The 21,266-nt window shown below is 48.2% G+C and overlaps 1 protein-coding gene across 1 annotated transcript in view; it reads left to right on the top strand.

The window, feature by feature from the left end:
• Window positions 1-21,266, top strand: part of HDAC4 (histone deacetylase 4) — a 136,972-nt gene that overhangs the window by 880 nt on the left and 114,826 nt on the right. The window lies entirely within an intron of this gene.

Below are 21,266 nucleotides of genomic sequence, written 5' to 3' on the forward strand. Positions count from 1 at the left end.
CGGCGCCGGGCGGGCCGCGGCCCGGGGTCGCTTCTTCCATCCTCTCCCCCTGCGCCTCCTTCCCTTGTCGTTATCCTGGGAATACCGCGGGACTTGGGGAAAGTTTGTGTTCTCTCGGCCCGCTCCCCGGGGCTGCCGGGTTCGGCCGAGGGCCCCTCGGCACCGACCTCCTCTTATAAAAAAAACAACCCCAAAATGGCTTTTTTTGAGCCCGGGAGGAGCGAACCGGGGGTGCTGCCCTCGGCGGCGCGGCGCTCTCGGGGAGCCCGGCGGTGGCAGTGACAGCTCCGAGGCCCAGGGCTGCAGCCTCGGCCCCGGCTCCCCGCTTTTGGGGGGCCGAGGGTGGATCGACCACGTGTGCCGCCGCGAAACCTCAAGCCTTGGCTTGCGCGGGGCGAAATTGAGCAGAAAAAGCCGAGGTTTGGGGCTGGCGGAGGAGCGCGGAGGGAGGCAGGGAGGTGTTGCCCGGCAGCCGCGTGTGGGTTTTGCTGCAGGGATTTATCAGGGCACAGCGATGCTGCGCCGTGCCGGCGCTCCCCCGAATCGCTGCCCGCGGCCCAGATGTGCTGTCCGGGCCGTTCGCGGCGCCCTGACAGCTCCGCGGAGCAGATGGATTTACATAACAATAATTTGACGCTGCCAGGGCTCGGCGCTGGGCAGCGGCTGGAGGGGAAGGGAGCCTGCCCTTCGCTCGAAGCACTTGCGTAATTGTGTTGTGCGCCCACTCGGCGGTAGTGGAAGGTGCTGGTTTTGATGKTTTTTTTTGCCTGTCAATAGGCTGTTTGGGCAGATTTGCATAAATTAGGGTCGTCACCGCTAACGCCCGTACGAGCGGATTTCGTGTTCCAGCCTTGCCTCATATTCCGGGCTGGATTACAGCTCTGAAAACGCTCCCAAGGAGTGGGGAGCTGCGTCGGGAAGGTGTGGGTGGATTCAGGGTGTGAAAACGCCTCGTAAAAGCCTGGGATGGGGCGTGCGGCGAGGCATCGGCTCCCTCCCGTCTTCGCAGCTCGCTGCCGTGCTCGTTTCCCAGCGCTGCATCCCGTTGTCCTCGTAACGCTGCTCKGAGGCCGAGGAGATGGAGCAGGCATTATTTTGGCCCTGGGAGCCTCAGCGAGTGAATAATCCCCTGGCCCATGCGTTTTGATTTACTGGTATTGCGATGCCCTGTCAATAAATGGGACTCGTGCTGCATTATTCCCTGCCCTCAAAGTGCTTCGCTCGTTGCCAAATCTACCTGGAGTTAATTATCTGAATTGTGCTTTTATTTTTTTTTCCTTGTTGTTGTTGTTGTTGTAACGGCAGCATTTTTAAAAGCTAAGGAGCTCTGAAGTTTATATAATAATCTGGTTCTTGGCAGGGTTTCGTGGTGGGGTTATTTTTTTGTGTGTGTGTGTGTGTAATGCGGTCGGTCGCRGCGCTGAGTTTTAATCGTTTCTGATGTTTCCAGCACCACTGTTCGGAGTTCTCAGCCTAAAAAGCTGCCGTCGTTGCTCCGCAGCCTCGCTGGGAGAGTTGAGGGCATTGAATTAAAGAAAGCTCAGCTGCTTGTATACAAATATACAGCAATTACAAGGCAACAAAGTTATTGCAGAACCCTGCTGTCGCCATGGCAACACGCTCACTCAATTACATTTGGAAATGTAAAATGCCACCCAGTTAGAAAGAGTAAGTTTTAGCGGCTGCAGATTTTCTGGATAAAGTGAAACGTGGAAGATGCAGCTTTCCAGGATTCTCTGCTTTTTCCCTTCGTCCTTGGATGGCATTTTTTAGCACGTGTATCTGACAGATCCCAACGCTGATATTAAGCTGTGCCCTTGGTGGTCTAAACTTAGCGGAAAAAATGTATTTAAATCTTCACAATTTTAACTTTGCTGCCCTGTGTTTCATTGTTTTGTTTGTTTGTTTTGCTTCAGGACTTAGCTTTAGAAAGGAGGCAGATTAGAAAAAGCTTTGAAAAAACTTTGAAAATCACCTGAATGCCAGAAGAATTTGTCATTTGCTGAATGGAATGGAGGCGTGGAAGGAAAGCACACGTATGGCATGAAAAGCTTGTATTCTCTTGGGAGGAAATCTTGGTTGGGCACTCTGTGTCTGTGTGCTGCCATCTCCTAAAATCTCCTAAAATCTCCTCAACAGACTGTCCTAAAGTAGAGGAAAACTGCCCGATATGAGCTACCAAGTTCTTGGTTGGCCCAGGGAGTGTCCAGGGTGGGAGATGACAGGTGGAGGRTACCGAGATCCTGGTGAGCTCCTTCATGGAAATTAGTTTCACTTTCTTGCTTGCCTTCTGATGGTGAATCACTAGGAAAATAAAAAAAGGCCAGGTTGGAGAGGGCTTGGAGTAACCTGGGATAGTGGAAGGTGTCCCTGCAGATGGCAGGGGGGTGGAACATGATGGGCTTTAAGGTCCCTRTTCACCCAAACCATTCTGTGACTAGATGAAAACAGTAAAAGTAGTTTTTTGCATAATCTTTATGCTGGTGAAGATGCAACTCTCTGCTGTGCTTATGTTTCACAGGCAACGTCTCATTAGTGCAGAAAAAGATAGAAACAACAGTGCAGTCACAACAGGAAAAGGTAAATACAAGAATGAGGATTTTTTTAAAACGAGGAGTGATGTGTTTATGGACACGTGGAGATTGATGAACTCCTGAAGAAGTTACCTGGTAGCAGGAGCTGATGAGAGATATTTAGGTAGGTGCAGATTGCAGTGGGTTCTCATGGAAAAATGTGTTTTGCCCAAATCTTCAAGGGCTTGAACTGCAGACTGCCTCCTGAACCCTTGGGTTGGGCAGCTCCGTGAGTCCCAGGGAGCTGTGTTAGCTGAGGGATGGTTTTGGGGGAGGCTTTGTCCATCTTGTCAGGTTGTTCTGCTTTCACCAGCAGCCTGTGACCTGCCAGCCTCATGCTTTGTCCACTCCTCGAGAGCAGCAGCCCGAGCATGTGTGACTTCAGCTCCCATGGTCAGTGMCTGCTTTTCTCCTGGCCTCCTGCCAGACAATGGTTGGGGTTAGGAGGGACCTTAAAGCCCAGCCCATCCCATCCCACCCCTGCCATGGCAGGGACAGCTTCTGCTGGCCCAGGGTGCTCCAAGCCCTGTCCARCCTGACCTTGGGCATTCCCAAAAATCCAGGGGCAGCCCCAGCTTCTCTGAGCCACCTTTTCCAGGGCCTCCCCACCTTCAGCGCCAAGAATTCCTGCCATAAACACAGTGGAAGCACAGGAGCTGCCTGTTTATAGCCTGCAGAAAAGGTAGAGTTGAGTCTTCAACCTTAAATCCCCCTAGAACTGCAGGGGTGAGGAGCARGACTTGTTCAAAATAAAGGTTAAAATTGCCCATGGGTTTAGCTTTGTTTGCCCACTTTATCTCTCTTTCAAATGCTTCGTGCTTCCTGGGGAATGGACCTTTTAAAGGCAGTCTAAGGTGTATCTGATGCAGAAACTTGGTGCAATGCCTGAAGCTTGTCCTCAAGGTTCATTTGCAGCTTTCAAATCAGGGGAAGCTGCAGACTTTCTATACRTGAAATGCCCAAACACTTTGCAAACAAAGAGGCTAAAACTCGCAAGATGGGATAGAATCAAATATTTTAGGACAGTTTTTCTTCATCTTGCATTCCTTTTGTTCTTGGACCTTTGAAAGGTCACTGTAACCAGTTATGCCCATGTTTTCTGGAGGTTGCCTTGGGTCTGTGTGGGTTAAGTGATGTTCCCTTCAGGAGCTGAGTGCTCACTGCCTGGCTGGGCCAGCTTCACCGTGGGGTTAAAACACTTCTTTAGTGTCCTCCTCGAGCTACAGAAGTGTTTGTGCACTCCTTGGCATTGTGCATTTGTATTTATACATAAAAACATAAACCCCAGCCCTTTGCCTGGTCTTGCACCCATGGTTGAGTACACACAGTGATGTTGCCAGAGGAGTTTGTTTGCTGAGTGGGTTCTGTTGCTGGCCTGTTCCAAATGGCAGAGCTTGTCCCAAACCACAAGGAAATATTAATTGAATATGTTGTTGGGCCACTGCTAATGACACTTGTTAAATATTTGCCAGTATTCTTCTTGCTGGCTCCTTTGGTGGTGTCGGATTCTAGTTCATTGCTCTGCCAGTTCACCTTTAGTTTCCAGTTATCCCATCGCTTTTCCATCATCTTTTTCAGTCCTGCTGCCTAGTCTGTGTGGGTTTAGATTTTATCAGAGTCCTGCTGGAATCCCTTGAGTTGGTGCTTTCGTAAGGATGTGTTTTACTGGACTGAAAAGCTGATGGGATGTGTCTTGTCACTGAATTCACAATTGTTTTTCAGTTTTCAGCCCACTTCCCTCATTGATAGCTTCTCTCTCTTCCATTTTAGCTTTGCTTCCAGGCTCTCCAAGTTCAAGCTTTAGAGCAGTGGAAGGAAACAGAGCAGTGGAAGGTTCTCCTCACTTGCTGAGCTTAGAGGTTTGGCTTGGGGGGGGTGAAAAAACCCCATAAAAATATGTGTGTTTACCTCAAATAGCTGAAGCTGACAAACAGCAGAAACACTAAAGCTGTCTGCTTTAATAATTAGAAACGTGACAATATTGGAAACCAGTAAAAGGGGTAAACAGTCTTTTAAAATATTAAAGTAAAAGCTGTGTGTGGTGGGGGAGGAAATGGCTGTTAGCATTTTTGTTCGATTTAGGTTGTCTAATATATATATATRTATATAAATATATATATAGCCTATATGGAATCCTTGGATGAGAGAACTCCTCAGAGCCCTCCTGTAATTAATGCCAGTTGCATTTTGATTGTGTTGTGCACAAGCCCAGAGTGGGCCAGGTTTACTTTCTCCTGCAGTGGACCGTGTTGATAAGGCAATATATAACAGATGATTCATGAAGTGCTGCTTGTCATTGCCAGGGCTGCTTGAATAGCGAGCAGATTTTGGGCAATGCTTCTTCACCGGAAAGATTTGGGCAGTTTAAACTGAGAGGAGGAGGAGGAGGAGAGAAAAATCTGCACTGTATTTCTGGCTGTCTTAAAGGAGCTCAGAGCATTTAGAAGAAGTTGGTGGGGAGGGAGAGAATGGGTGAAACAAAAGGGGGTAGAGAAGCAGGAAAGCACACGGAGGTTGCATAATGATGTTGAAAAAGGGAACAATTAGAAAAAGGCTGTAAAAATCTCTTGGAAAGCTTCCGTGGTTTTCTCTTTGCAAGGAATTACAGCTTGGCCTTCCTCTCTGAAAATTCAGGCCTTTTCATGGCATTCATTACTGAGCACATCTTGATCAGCTTCATTTTTTCTGGTRCATTTTTGTATTGGGTATTACCTTAGGAAAGTTTGATTAAAATGTGCTTCCACGAGCCATCTCCTAGTGCAGAGGAATGYGTGTTGGCTCATGGTGCTGGGCACGCTCAGCCCTCTGCCCTCATCAATGGCTGAGCCTTTGTTCCTCACATCAGAAGCATTTAAACCCCAAAACGCTGTGATTTGAGAACTGGATCCCTGGGTCATGACAATCCTCTTTTTAGCTTGGCCAAGATTAGGTTGTCTTAATTTAGTTTGGTTTCCTAATAGCAAGCCAGTTATGTTATCTATTTATCTATCTGCCTGTATCTGCTGGATGAAGAATTGTATTTTAAGGGTTTTATTTTCTGCCATCACAGGATAAAATAACATGCAGGGGCTGAGCATCTCAGCCTGGGTTTTGGCAGCACAGCCATGTGTTGTTTTAAATGTCTTTTTAAGCGTGTCACTCCTTCATTCTGGGGAGCACTGCCATCCAGCTGARCTGAACTCCATGTATCTTTCATGAGTAGTGAAAAACCCTGATATTTCACACGTAGGAAATAATTCACTTTATTAATTTTTCTGGAGAAGTGGCGCTTTAATGAGGTGCCTGTCAGCGAGACTTAATTACAGTTAAATTCTGCGAGCATTAGTACACTGTGTCTTGTTCTGTGTAAAATGAACTTCCATTTGTCACGTGCACGGGAGAGCTTTAGTTTGCTGATAGAATTTGTGTTAGCTTCACTTGGAGGAATAGCAGTTACTCATAACTGGGCTGTCACCAGTCACTTCACATCCTTCCCCTGCCTGGATTTTCCTGATCTGCTCCAACAGCTCGTGCYGCATTTGCTCAGGGAAAATAACGCTCAGGTTAGTTCTGGGGTTGTGTTGACAAAACTTTATCTCCGAGGAAAGGGTCCGCAATGTGAGCCTGAAACGAGGGATTAATCCCGGTATGTGCTGTTCCCGAGAAATTCTCAGAAAAGGAGTGTTGTTCAAAGCATTTGGAAGGTTATATTTCCCCCCATGGAAGCTACAGTTATCTAGTTCTTGTTAATGTTTGTTGTGGATTCTGGTGAAATCCTCAATACAGGTGGTTCTTGTGGAGAGCAAAAAAAAAAAAAGGGGCTGCCTTTTGCTATAGGTTCATGTGTGTGTAGAGTGGTCAGATTTGCTTCTCTGCTCAAATAACATGCACAAAAGTGAAGAAAAATGTGATTATTCACACCTGTAAACCAACAAGGAGTCTGCAAACTGGAACAGCCTGTGGGTTTTAGCCTTGGGAGCTCAGAGCAGGGAGRAGGAACACAGTGGCAGTGGGCAGGTGTTGGTGAACACTGCTTTGGAAGGGGGTGGGATGGGATGGAAAATGGGCTCTGGGTCCCACTTTGGGTGCAGTGGGTCCAGCTGCAGGCAAACAGGGATGTAAAGATCATGGAATTCCTGGGGACCATTGGAAGGGTGCAGACTGTGTATCAAGAGGGCTCCCAAAGCAAGAATTCCTGGGTGAAGCTGAGCTTTCCTGCAGGCTGGGTTTTATTTCACAGCACTGCATCTGTGCAACTTATTTCTTCAAATGAAGAGCTGTTTCTGCAGCCATCAGAGGCTGACAATAAAATAAAATTGCTGTCCCTAGTGCTGTGGGTGAGTCAAGAGTGGGGACCTCTCCAAGTCACGGTGTGGACAAGGTCAYCCGGGTGGTGACAGAGCTCGGCCTTGTGCAGCGCAGCGGGATGGTTGTCCTGCTGGGAAGCCTGGCTCATTTCTGCAGGCTACTTGGGGAAAAGGGAGCACAGAAGGCTTTGGAGTAACTCAGAACACASTGGATCATGTTTCTTACGGAGGTCTTGCTGGAGGGGATGGAGGCTGGCAGCTTTTGTTGGGCTGGAGAGGGCAAGAACGCTCTGCAGTTCCCTGCTGCTTTCTTAAGGAGAGGGTGCAGTTTGAATGTGGTTTGTGCTGCTGGAGCATCTCCAGGGGCAGGGACAGAAACAGACATGGCTTAGTTAGTTGGACTCGATGGTCCTGGAGGTCTTTTCCAGCCTGAATCGTTCCAGGAGTATGAGCAGGATCTCTGTTGGGTTGCTGTGAAGCTCAGCCCTTCTTTGCTCCCTATGCAAAGCGGAAAGCCTGGTCTGCCCTGCTCTTTCTGCTGCTGGCCAACAAATGAACCCCTGGATTGTGTGCCCCTGGACCCTGCTGTGGCGGGGTTCAGGGATCAGCAGAGTTCTCCCTGGACCCTGCTGAGGCTGGGTTCAGGGATCAGCAGAGTTCTCCCTGGACCCTGCTGAGGCTGGGTTCAGGGATCAGCAGAGTTGTGCACGTTTCAGTGCTGCTCTCACTCCGCAGGGTGATGGAGGCCTGGCTGTGTTGGATGGTGACAATGCTCTAAACTCGGTGTCCTGTCCTTGCTCTGTGCTGAAGGGGACGGGAAGGCAGGGGAGAGAGGCCACACACAGTCAGGTGTGTTTGGRTCTGGTGTGGGATCCCAGAGTGACCAGTCCTTCCCGTGGGCTGGGASAGGCCTTGGCTAYCCTGATCTGTRTTTATATTTCAGTTCTTCCTTGCTRCTTGATGCATGTGAGCCTCCCAAAAGAAATTACTCTGCCTATGGATTGTGTTGTGCGTTTCTCCTGCCYGAGACAGGTTTCCTGTTTGAATCAAACAGCAGTGCTTTGGTTGGGAGGAAATGTTCTTCACTTATTTATTTCCACAGCTGATACCTGCTGTCAGATCCTGGTGGAGGGAGGCTGAAGKATGTGTTTGAGTCAGGAGTGCCTCTCACACGATACTGACCTGGAAGCATGATCAAAGGAGGAGGGAGAGGACTAGAAAGGAGTGTTTATTCTGATTGTACATGCTGGGTACCTCATGCTTCCTTGGGGGCTGTGGTTGCCTTTCCTTGTCARGCTTTCCTTCATCCCTTTTTCATCCCTGCTGCCTCGGATGGAGCCTTGGAGGATGGGCTCAATCACAACAGTGAAGGGAATATTTAACATCAGGAAAAACACTTCCTGCTCGAAGCTTTGCAAAAACCACCAACTCATGACAGGGAAGAGTAATCTGAGTTTCTGTGCTATAAACTATCCAAGCTGCAGGAAAGCTGGAGACTTCTGGGTCAGTGGACAAAAAGGCTYGATGTGATTTCAGGGCAAAGTGTGGATCTGGCACTGGCTGCTTTATACCTTGGAGAAGATGGCCTTGTCATTGCAATCTTGTTCATGAGGACATTCTGTGAGCTGTTGAAAGCAGAAAAGGCTTTTACTGTGCAGTTWTATGAGCAGTTGCTGCTGATTTGGGGTGGATTTACATAGATTACACGSTCTTGTTCATCTCAGTTGCTGTGTCTGGGTGTCTTTTGCTGCTGTTGCCTGCASTAGATTGTGTCTGTCAGCAGAAAAAGGTGCTGGTGGTACCTGTGGAACTGATCCTGTTATTCTGCAATTGCACTGAAAACAACAAGCTGTAGTAAAAGGAAGGCAAATATTGGTGTTTGCAACTCGCAAACCACCTCTGACCCCAAAAAGCTGGGTGGGAGCCTTGCTTGGTGTGTTTGGGCACTTCTCCTTGGCTGCATTGGTGGTGAAGGGCTCAATCCAGCACCTGGTAAAGCCAGCAGGGATCTCAGCTGTGCCTTGAGCTGCCTGTGAGTGGGGACCCCAGATTGCAGACTCTGGTGTGGACCTGCAAGGGGGAAGCTCCAGGCTCCCCTGGTCTGGTACCATTCTCTGTCTGGATATTTGGGGTGGACATCGGGAAGAATTTCTTCCTTGGAAGAGTTGTCGGGCTTGGAGTGGCAGAGTCACCATCCCTGGGGGCATCCAGGAAACAAGTGGATGTGGCACTCGTTGCTCTAAGGTTGGATTGATGATCTTGGAGGTGTTTTCCACCCTCAGTGACTTCGTGGTTCTTGCCTGATTCGTGGCACTGCTGCTGCGAGGGGATTAGAGAGCTGCACACCCAGGGAAAAACAATTCCTTTGCTGGAGAGGGAATGGTACATATCGGGCTGAGCCTTGTGGTCGCTCATGGGCAGTGGGGCTGGGAGGGCCAGGGGTCAGTGGTAGCAGCCCCAGAGCCCTGTGACCATCAAAGCCCAGTGTCCCCCTGCCGGCTGACAGCRTTGGAATCCCAGCTGAATTCAGTTTGGCACCGAAAGTGTGCTGCTTCTGGGCTTTGCTCTAAAAATGCTGCTCTAAAAATAAACTGCTGTGCAGGGATGCTGGAAGCAGGGGAGCGAACGCACAACTTGTGCATGGAACATAAGGCTGGGCTGACTGCAGGGAGGGGAGCATGGGGCAGCACCAGCCCTGGCAGCTGCCAGGCCGGGCCAGCGAGGTTCAGCACCAGGAACCATTCCCTGGGAAGGGGAGAAGGAAGTGAGGAACCTCAGAGGGGCAGGCAGACATTGAACTCTTTGATCAGCCCGCCACTTCAAAGGGAGCGGGCCATAAAATCCTAAGCAGCGGTTGGGTGAGGAAAATTGCAGCTCAGATATGAAATTATGCAGTGTAACAGCTCAGCCAGTGCGGATCCCGKCACAAACGGGAGTTTGGACTGCACAGACAATGCAGGGATAAAGGCCTCGTGTTTGATTAGCTGTTTGCCTCGTTTGAAATGGCAGCAGACCTGAGCAACTTGAGCTGGATGGAAAGGAGAGCATCTTATCACTCTGCTGGGGACAGGGATATCCAGTGGTTGTGCTGTGCATTCCTGCAGCTTCCCGGTGCCACTATGAATGGCATTCCCCACATTCTTTCCTTGGCTGCAAGGAGCTGATCAGGCCCAGGGCTGGGGAGGCAGGCTGGGAGCTGGGATAGCTCAGCCTCTGGTAGGCTTTCCCTTCCCTGTTCCTCAGGGTATTCCTGGTGTGCAGTGCCCTGATCCAGGGAGATGGGATTGGATATCCTGACAGGGACATGTGATCCTCCTTGCTGCCTCTTTGCTCCAGTAAGAAAAATCTTCAGTGTCTGCATTCGCCCGAGGAATGTCTAAGAGGAGCAACTTAGACTGCATTTAAATAAATAAAAAAAAGCAGCATATTCTTGGCAATAATTTAGACTTTTGCTGTAAACTGTCTGCATTCCCTGGGGGATGAGGTCTCCTTTTGAGAAAATCTGTTCTGGATTCAGCATGTTTGACAATTTCTCTGTGTGACTACCTTCAGGTTTTTGTTTTGGTGGGGTAAATGAGCACAATAATGTGTGTGTGCTTCTAAGTGCTCAGCTCGGGGGTTTGTTTCTCATTTTTTTTCCCTTTTAAATATCAAAACCCTCTCTTAAGGATAGCAGGACTGACAAGGTTTGCGTTCCAGTATTGCAACACAAGGTGTTCTCTGTTTCAGACTGTAAATATTTATCTCTTGTCAAAGCAGAGCAGTTACTATTGGGAACTGATCTGGCATGTGAAAAGGTTTTCCTTAAGGAATTTGTTTCCTTCTATTTACAGTGTTATCGTTCATTTCAATTCCAGGCCCTCAGCATATAGCTCTGAGGCTCCCTGTCAGCGCTGCCAAGGGAATGGGAATGATGGCAGCCTCRGATTTGGGATAAGGGCATTGTGAGAGTGACTGGGGCCAGCCAGGSCAACTGAGGCAAGCACAGAGCAGCTGCTGGGCTGTCCTGTGGGGCTGGCTGGGGTGGAGGGAGCAGGGACAGAGCACAGGTGAGTGCTGCACAGRTATTTCCTGCTCTGGCCTTGTCTGGGTTATTCCCTGTTCCCTGTTCCTCACCGCTGCTGGCCGTAGCTCTGTTCTCCTCCCCGCCAGCAAAGCTGCTTTGCCATAACCTTCCTGCAGCCTGGGAGCTCTCCGCAGCCCTCCTGCCCTCTGTGCTGTGTCTGTCACAGCTGTGGGGATGTTCCCTGCTCCTCCTGCAGGTCCCATCTCCCTGCAGCGCCTCACCTCACCGGGGAAATCGTTCCTGTTGTTTGTGCCGTACGGGGGAGGCTTCTTCAGCCTGCAAAGGTCTCATTTTGGTTTTGTACATCTTCCCAGCTTCTGTACACGCTTCTTTTGTGATGCTGGTGGCTGCTTGAAGTTCTGTGCTCTTACCCATGTGCTGAAATCTCAGAAGAGCAGCCAAGGGCTGTTGAGGARGGGTCCAGGCTGTACTGTTTTTCCTGGGTTAGGAAACGGCCTTCTTGAATGAAATCAGTTCTTGAGGCTGCGTTCAGTCCCTGCCATGGCTGGGGAGAGTTGCTCTTGCTTTACAATGTGCAAAACGTGTGTCTCAGACTATAGCCAGCACTGGCCTTTGAGCTCGAGTTCAGAGGCAGTAGGGACATCAGATGAAGGGAAAATAAGAAATGCTTTCTTTGCCTCTGGTGTTTATAGATGTGTATATATATATGTGTATGTGTATATGTATATATAAATCTCACACAAATATACTTCATATAAATGAAAAGAAATCCTGTATCTATTGTAGTCAGATAGAATGAATTGAAAAGAAGAAATGCTTTCTTTTCCTTTGGTGTTTGTATAGATATACATATATAAACATCAGTTTATCTATCTATCTATCTATCTATCTATCTATCTATCTATCTATCTATCTATCTATCTACCTCACACATTTATACTTCATATAAATGAAAAGAAATCTTGTATCTATTGAATATTTTCATATATGGTATGATAGGCAGATAAAATGAAGGCAAAATAAAAAATGCTTTCTTGGTGTTTATAGATGTATGTATATATATGTGTGTATATATATAAATCTCACACAAATATACTTCATATAAATGAAAGCAAATCCTGTATCTATTGAATATTTTCATAAATGGCATGGTAGGCAGATGAAATGAAGGGAAAAGAAGAAATGCTTTCTTTGCCTCTGGTGTTTGTATAGATATACATATATCTACATCTATCTATCTATATCTCACACATTTATACTTCATATAAACGAAAACAAATTCTCTATCTGATATTTTCGTATATCTGTATGGTAGGCAGATAAAATGAAGGGAAAAGAAGAAATGCTTTCTTTGCCCCTAGTGTTTATAGCTATATTTATATATATATAAGAAAATAAATCCTGTCTATATTTAGTATTTTCATGTGTCTGTATTTCTGCCCAGCGTGTCTGTCCAGACTCCAAGGACAACAGATGGATGTCCAGGGAATGCCTTTATCATCTCCTGAGTTTATCATCCGCTATCAGGTCACATCAGCCTCAGTTCTTGCTCTGTAATCTCTGTCTCCAGGGATGCACATTCAATACACCCTTTATTTTCTCCTCTCTGACATCTCGTGTGAAATTTGCTGTTCGTGGCTTCAGGGCAACAAGGCCTTTCCTGCTTTGGGGGAGGGTTTGTGACCGGTGTTGGATGCCGCTTTTGCAGGATGGTTTATGGCTTTATGTAGARTTTTTAATAGGACTTGCAAATGAGCCTACTAACAGGTAAATGGCCAAAGTTATTCCTAAAAACCGTGATATTTCTTTGAGTAGAAAGCTTTGTTCAGGATTTCCTGGAGAGAGAAGTAAAGCTGTCTTGGTCAAAGGGAGCTGCTCTGTGTAGATTCAGTGCTGGGCTTATCTCTCTTGTTTAATGCGATATATTTGAGCAGAATCAAAGTTGGTTCTGAGTGTTTCTGGCAGAAATGGCAGCCYATTTGCATATTTACTGGCTTCTGGGAGTCTAGATATGTCAGCAGCCTCTGCTCCTTTTCGCCGATATTATCTCCCCGTTCCATTTCAGGAAAAAATTCCTGCAATCTCCTTCCCCCCCCCCGCCCCAGCCTTGGAGTGTGCTTTGCATGCCGAGTGCTCTGAGGTAATGGCACTCATGTTTGCTTTGCAGTGGCCCTGTACTTTGCTTGAATGTAAAACTGGTGCTGAAATGTAAATTCTGAGACGCTTGAAATCCAGAGGAGTGTGCTGGGTGATTTCCTTCAGCAGGAGCAGCACTCGTGGCTGGGTGGAGGTGGCTGCAGGCAGTGGCTCTCAGGCCTATTCTTCCCTCTGCCATAATTTAACTTATTAGTCATTAAATCCATAGAAACACATGAAAAAGTCCTTCAAGATCATCAAATCCAGCACTGCCACTGTCCCCAAGTGCCACATCCATACGGCTTTTCAATTCCTCCAGGAATGGGCATTCTACCCCTGCCCTGTGCAGCTGTGCCAGGGACTGACAACTCTTCCCATGCAGAAATTATTCTGTAAATCCACCACYAGCCTCCCCTGGCACAACTTGAGGCTGTCTTCTCTTGTAATGTGGGAAAAAAGACCTATTCCCACCACTCTAGAAGCTCCTGTCAGGTACAAGATGTATCCAGGTTAACGCTTAAATGCAAAATCTTTGGATTTGCTTTGTTTTCACCTGGTGTTCTTTGCTGTCCRTCTATTCCAGGGTGTCCCAAGCAGCAGGGATAAGGTGGGAAAGGTGAAAGGAGATCCTGCAGAGATTTGTGATGCCTAAAGAGCAATCCCTCCTGGAAGGAAGTTATGGGAGGATATTTAGGAGCAGCAAAGGTGCCAAATCCCCAGCTCCAGGAAAGTGAATGAAAGATCCCCCTGAAGATTGAGCTTTGATGTTTTAAAAGGCTGAAGAGGGACAAAAGCAGGTGTAAATGACTGTGCTTCTTCCCACACTGAAAGAGGAGGAGTGAAACACTGAAAGTTACTGGGCGCAATAATCTGTCTGTGCTGTTCAGGGTGAAAAGCCATCAAGGGCTGCAGGTGTTGGTGGATGAGAAGCTCAGCATCACCCAGCAGAGTGCTCTGCAGCCCAGGAATCCCAAAGCCCTGTGTCCTGAGCTGCATGGAAAGGAGTGTGAGCAGCAGGGGCAGGATCCCTGAGCTTTGCCCTGCTCAGATGAGAGCCCACCTGTGGAGCTGCTCCAGCCCTGGGACCCAGCACAGGGACTCAGCATGGGGAGGAGCTGGAGCTGCTGGAGAGAGCCCAGAGGGGRCCACGGAGCTGCTGCAGGGCTGGAGCCCCTCTGGAGCCGGGCTGGGAGAGCTGGGGGTGCTCACCTGGGGAAGGGAAGGATCCAGGGAGAGCTCAGAGCCCCTGCCACGGCCTGGAGGGGCTCYAGGAGAGCTGGAGAGGGACTGGGGAYAAGGACTGGAGGGACAGGACACAGGGAATGGGGTCACACTGCCAGAGGGATGGGATGGATGGGATATTGGGAATTGGGAATTGTTCCCTGGGATGGAATTCCCAGAGCAGCTGTGGCTGCCCCTGGATTCCTGSCARTGTCCAAGGCCAGGCTGGACATTGGGGCTTGGGGCACCCTGGGACAGTGGAAGGTGTCCCTGCCCATGGTAGGAGATAGAATGAGATGGGCTTTAGGGTCCTTTCCAACCCAAACCCTAAGTTAGGGCTGCAAGGCTTCCTTGGGGCCACATAGATAAAATCCATTTTCAGCTGGTGCCTGACAATATTGTAAAACTTTAAAAAGCCCCCATGGCAGGTGCTGCAGCAGTGCTTGAAATGTGTCCCAGTCTTTGTGGGGCTTTCCAGCCCAGTTTCCTTACCCCAAAGAGCAATTCCAGCTGACCTTGCTGTGTTCACATGGTGCAAACAGGCAAAAGGGGCCATATAAAATGTGGTGTAAATCCTAAAGTTAGCAGAGCCCTTTCTTACACTGAGTTAAGGACTCACTGTGATGTTGGGGGTSAAAGTGAGTTCCCAAAAGTTTGCTGGCCTTAGTCAAAGTACCTGCAGGTACTTCTTTAAAGGGTTTTGTTCTTTTTTGTCTTTGGTGTTACTAAACAGATAAATCTGTAATAAACAAGCTGAAACCCCCACAAGTCTGAGTAGTGCCAGTTGTTCCTTCCTTGATTTTCTTGCTTGTCAGCTTTTAGAACTGAAATATTTGCCTGAAGATTTTAGTTTTTATTRACGGGGGATGCTGGTAAAGACAGATTTAACCCTATTTAGAGGGATAAAACACAGGAATTTACAGTTTTGTGGTGATTAACTTGGTTTTCTACTCTGCCCATGGACGTGGCTCAAAAATGCTACTTGTAATTTAAAACTGGAAAACATGGAACCCCTGTGACTACAAAGACATGTATTTTCTTCAGCTTCTCATGGGGATTCCTGCCTGCGGAGTTATCAGCACGCTGGGGCTTGAAGTCCCAGCAGCTTTGGCAGGGGAGGCAGGACTGCCCTGTGTCCTGATGATCCCAGGAGCAGAGGGATTGTCCCAGGAGCAGAGAGGTGATCCCAGGAGCAGAGGGGTGATCCCAGGAGCAGAGGGATGCTGTGTTACAGGTCAGCATCACTTTTCCCATGGGGAGAGGAATCTGGCTTTCCCCACCAAAAAAAGCAAATTCTGTTGCACTTGAAAGGTAGGCTGTGATTTCTTGCTTTCTGTTTGGTGCACTGTCCTTTATGCTCAAAGGGAAAATTTGGTTTGGATGGGTAAAATCCACAAATGCACAATGCACTCGTCTGCTGTGGGACATTTTTATTGGCTGTAGGAAAACAAACCCTTTGAAAGGAGAATGGCAGAGTGGCACCACGTGTTAGGGTTGGAACGAGAGGCTCTTTCAGGTCCCTTCCAACCCAAACCATTCTGAGATTCCACAATCCTGCACAGTTCATCAGGACTGGGGTCTGGCTGGGCATTGTTTTGGGATCATTATTAACATTCAGTGCCAGGCAGGAGGAATAAAACCCCAAAAATGTAAACTTTGGAGCCTGTGGAGGGATCCYAGAGCTTTTGTGGGTGAGGGTGTGCTGTGTGTGCTGAGCCAAGGTCGAGGGTGCTCGCATGAGCTCCTCACACATTCCTGGGAAGCACAGCCCTGCTTTGGGAGGCAGAATTATGGGATATTGGGGGATAGGAGTATGGGAATGCCCTCAAACAAAATAGCTTTCTGAGGGTGGACAGTGAGGGGTGGAGGCAGTAGCTGAGGCATGGAAAAATGTGATAAATACTGAAATGTGATAAAAAGTGGCTGGAAGAGGCTCTGTGAGTGGATGCACAGAGGGACCCTGTGCCTGCAGGGAAGGTGAGCTCATGTTGGGGACATGGGGTGATTCCATCAGCCTCTGGAGCTGGGGGACAGTCCAGGGGGACTTTGTGTCCCTCTGTGAGGATCCTGTGCTGGCAGCGGGTGAAAAGGCACAATCCGCTGGGATCCCCCTCTCCGTGTCACTGTTTTTTGCAGCCGACAGCAGAGGGCTGAATGTCCTCTCCACAGTGATGCAATGTGTTTGTGGAGGCCTTGAGGCTGTTCCTGTCCCYGAGCGTGACAAAGGTCAGGATCCCAAAGGCACAGGGGCAGCAGGTGGGAATGGGAACATGGGCATGGAGCAGAGAGCAGCACGAAGCTTCAGGATCAAACCTCAATTCCACAAGAGACCCGAGAGATGTCTCACCACACAGAGGAACTGCACAAGTTGTGTGGCAGCATTGCTGGAGTGTTCACACTAAATTATTTTCTCTTGGTAATCAGATAGCATTCAATTWAAAAAAAGGGGGRAAAAAAAGAGAGCTAGACTGACCTTAAACAATGTTTGTTCTTTGAAAAAAAAAGTCAATATTCTTTTTCCAAGTTAATGAAGTAATTAACAGTGATTGATGACACATGTACTCAGCTATTTTATGCTGGGAGACCAGATGGGTTAGGCACAGCTAGTGACCAGCAATTCTGATTCTTTGTCAGAAAGAACAAGGAGTTCGCGTGTGGCTGGAACAGCTCAAGTACGTGAAGAGAAAAGGTAAATGTTTTTCTGTCTGCCTTTGCCTACCTGAGGAGCTGCAAAACAACCCCAGGTAAAGAATGGCTTTCCGCCAGTGAGGTGAGCTCCCTGTCTGCTGGCCACACAACCTCCTTCTGACACTGGAAACGTTGTTGGGGAGATTTTGGATGAAAAGAATTTGGAATTGTGGTATTACGGAAGGATTTGGGTTGGAAGGGGTCTGAGGGACCATCTAGTTCCACCACCCTGCCATGGGCAGGGCTGCCCTCACTAGTTCAGGTTCCAACTTGACAGTTTTTAATCACYTCTCAGTCGAGCCTTCAAAAATCTGCTCCTGAGGGTGATGTGCAAGGAGGGAATGAAGGAACGGGATAAACTCCCAGTGTGCATTTACCTTCTGTCAAGTGCTGCTTTCAGCTCCCTGCCTTGGACTCTTTGGAATGTGGAAATAGTAGGATGGAGGAAAAACATGGGCTTGGGAGAGGAGAGGGCCTCTCCAAAAGCCAAGGCAGTCGGTTTTTATAGGTAGCTCTGCCCAATTTGTAGCGACTCCTGCAAGGCTCCGGTAGCAGCTGGAACAGGCTCCCGAGGCAGACTTTTATCCTTTCTCCCTCCCACGCGGATCCATCTGTGAGACTGCTTGTTCTCGCTGCTCTTGCTGAGAAGCTGGATGGAGCTCAGAAGCATCCTGCTCCTTGGGCCCCTGTGCCAGAGCCTGGCTCGTCGACGAGGGCTCTGTGCTCCCGCGGATCCGCGCTCYCGGCTCCCAAAGCGCCGCTCGCCTTGAATCTGCGCCTCTTCCTGCTCCGCTCTGGGAAAAAAAAAAAAAAATCACTCCCAAGCTGTTGACCACTTTAAATTGGAGCTCCCCGGAGCGAACAGGAGGTGGTATTTCCAGATTTGCTCGGGACCTTTTGTTCAGAGTTTCGGGTGACGCATGGGAAGGTTTCAGTTCGCTCCTCATCCGCTTGGTYGTTCTTGGTTGTTCCTTCTCTGAGTGTTGGGGACACCTGCACTGGTTTGTGTACTCTTGGAGATCTCAAAATTGATGAGAGATCTACCTGGTGGCACTGCTGTGAAATTTGTGGGGGCAGAAATCCTGTGGATGCTCTTGTGTACCSYAGCAARGAGAGAAAAGGGGCACRAAGTAGAAATCATGGATATTCTTGAGTATTCCCAACAAGGAAAAGGGGCACAAAGTAGAAATCATRTGGATGTTCTTGTGTATTCCCTGCAATGAGGGAGAAGGGGCATGAAGTAGAAATCGTGGATATTCTTGTGTACTCCTAGCAAGGAGGGAGAAGGGGCACAAAGCTTTTGGGGCTTTGGGTGTTCACCAGAAATATTTTCTTTCTGGAAGCACCTTTGGTGTTCAGAGCGGCTGTGAGTGCTGGTCAGGGCGGTGATTTGCAAAAGCATGCAATGTACCGTGAGGGATTTCCTCAGCTGAAAACTTAGTGAGGAAAATACAGCCAGGGGCAAGCTCTAATAATGTCATTTTTATGTGGATTTAACACTGAAACGGATGGATGGTCTGTTCACCTCCACTGGGGTATCCGTGTCCCCGTGTTCTCTGTTTGGGCTGGTGGCTCAGGTTTGGATTTGCAGAGCTGAGGTACAGAACTGCCAGYAGAGATCAGTCTGAGCACCTGACTGGAAAAAGCAGCAGTTCCACTCAAGGGATCTGCAAATGAGTTGTGGAGCATTACCTGACAGCGAGAAGCAAAAGGATGGCAAACTGCAGAAAGCATTGATGATTTTTATAGAGAATTTCTGTTATATATAGTCAGATTAATTATTTCCGTCTAGGTTTGCCACCTTTAAATAGCTGTGGATTAGTTCCATGTTAATAAAGCAGCTCGTAATTAGTTAACAGTGTCCTGCCCTTTGTGGCTGCTGTTCATAATTTTTTTTTTGTTTCCTTTTTATGCCTGACGGTGACTTCAGTGCAYGTGTAACACTGCTTATATTGCAGGGACTGGCTCCACAAGCCCAGAATCCCAGCAGGATTGCTCCTAAAAAGCTCCAGGGACTGTCCCGGAAGGCACTGAAGCTCTTGGAGGAACTGGGAGAGCTCAGAGTAGGCTTTGGGCAGCCCTGGAGTTTTTTTATCAGACCTGGATTTTTGGGCAGTCCTGGAGTTTCGGTCAGATCTGGGTTTTTGGGCAGCCCTGGAGTTTTGGGCAGATCTTGAGTTTTGGTCACTCCTGGATTTTGTTGCAGCCCTGATTTTTGGTCAGACATGGATTTTTGGGCAGCCCTGGAATTTTGTGCAGCCCTGGAGTTTTGGTCAGACCTGGAGTTTTGGTCAGATTTGGTAGATTTGACATCCTGCTATGCTCACAGTGTGTTGTCACCTTGCAAAGTGGTGCCTGGGAAATGCGAGAGGAAAGGAGGTGTTTCACACTGGCCAGTGTGTTTGATAACATAAATAAATAAAAAAATGTAAAAAAGGATATCCATATCCTTTATTTAGCCACAAATGAATAGATAAACCAACATAAAGCAATGAAATGCCCAATGGGAGGTGTGGCAGGGCTTTGGGGTGAGATGGGCTCTGAGTCCCTTCCCACCCAGGCCATTCCATCACTCGAAGTAAAGATGCTGTGGATTTTTCTGTGATTGCACTGAATTGTTTTCAGTCACTTCCAGGCCTCTTCCTTTCCTCCCCTCCTCACTCACAGATCCTGTATTGGCCGTATTTTATAAACAAACCCCGAAAAACCAAGCAGCTCTTTCCCCCTCTGGGTAAAGTGCAGGATCTGTTGTCAGAGGAGAGATTGGATCAATAAAGTGGGGACAGAGGCTGTTCCTCCCTCCAGCTTGGAGTGGAATCCAGGGAAAACATCAGCAGGACGCATGGGGGTTGAAACTTGGGGCTGCTTGCTTGGAAATGCAGCGAGGAAGATGATTTGGAGGGGAAAAAATAATGATTTTGTGGTAATCAGTGTGTGCTGGGCAGAAGGGTTAGCAGTGATGGTTTTTATAAGGTGGTGATGCTTTCGGAGAGCAAACCCCACAGTGCTGGAGTGCTTCCTAATTAATGCACAACCTAATTTTCCACTTTTTCTGCTTGAGCCCCTCATTCCTCATCCCCTCTGTATAATTCCTGTCCCTCTTCAGCTCCCTCGTAGCCCCTCTGGATCTCTGGAATGTTTGTTGGGGTGTCCACTCAACCTTCTTTTCTCCAGGCTGTGCAGCCCCAGCTTTCTCAGCCTGGCCTTGTAGGGGACAAATCATTCTTGTGTCAGGACCGTGAGATTCTTATGTTTAAAAAAAAACCAAAAAAACCAAAAAAAAAAAAAAAAAAAAAACCAAAAAGAAAGCTTTTTGTGGGTGCAAAATGTGTGGAAACAGACTCGGGGTCAGGTGTGGTTCTGTCTCTCACCGATTTTTGGGTTCTTGGTGGGGATAAATGGAAAGGAGTGCAGGGCTGAGTTGTGGGGTTGTGTTTTTGGGGGCTTCGTGCAGCTGGGGAAGAACAAAGTGAAGGATCTTCAGCTGAGGGAGCTGCTTTGTGTTTGGTGCCTTCACCCTGCCCTCACCCACGTTATCAGGGTTTTATTTTGGTGTTTTAATGGGATTGCAGGTGTATAGCTCAGCAGGATGGAAAATGCTGAAAAAAGACATGCTGTGTATGATATAATACATCATACAATMGTATATAATTAAATCATATAATCATATAATCCACAATCATCAGKCATCAGCAGCACTCCATGCGGGGCTGTGGGGAGGGCACAGCTRCCCATGTGCCTGCCCTGTGGTTCTGGGGAGCTCTTAGGTGTGCCCTGGTAGAAGCAGGCTGCAGTAAACAGGCATTAAGGGACTCCCTGTGCTCCTGTGCCTGAGTTAAAAAAAAATTAAAATGTTAAAGATTTTTAAAGATTTTAGAAATCCAGCAGCGAGACTCTGAGCAGTTCTCCTGCAGGGCAGGAAGCCTATCTGTCCCTCCCTGGTTAAACAATGTTTTCCACACCTGCTTGTGGGAATGTCCCTCTGCAGCGATGCTCGGCGTGTTCATCGGGCCAGGGGTGATCGCCCTTGTCCTGGAAGGCACTGGGAGCACAAGTTAAACAAACTCACATTTGTTTTGCTTTTTAATCTTATTTTTTTTTTTAAAAACAAGATAATTGGCTCAGAAAACCCTCTGGAGCTCTGGATACCTGAGCACAGGGGTAGACAGAGTTGTGCTTCTTTAAGGGGTRTTTCCTTGAGACAGTGGTGAGGTGACAAATTTAGGATTGTCAAAGACACACGGTGGCTCGGTCTGTGCTGAGATCAGTGCGAGGGGCAGCTGAAAATCAGAATTTTGGGAGAGGTAAAGGGGGATATGGCTGCTGTGTCCTGGG

The sequence above is a fragment of the Malurus melanocephalus genome, unplaced genomic scaffold (assembly GCF_030028575.1).
Source record: "Malurus melanocephalus ecotype Western Australia unplaced genomic scaffold, MMel_1.1 scaffold_369, whole genome shotgun sequence".
NCBI lineage: Eukaryota > Metazoa > Chordata > Aves > Passeriformes > Maluridae > Malurus > Malurus melanocephalus.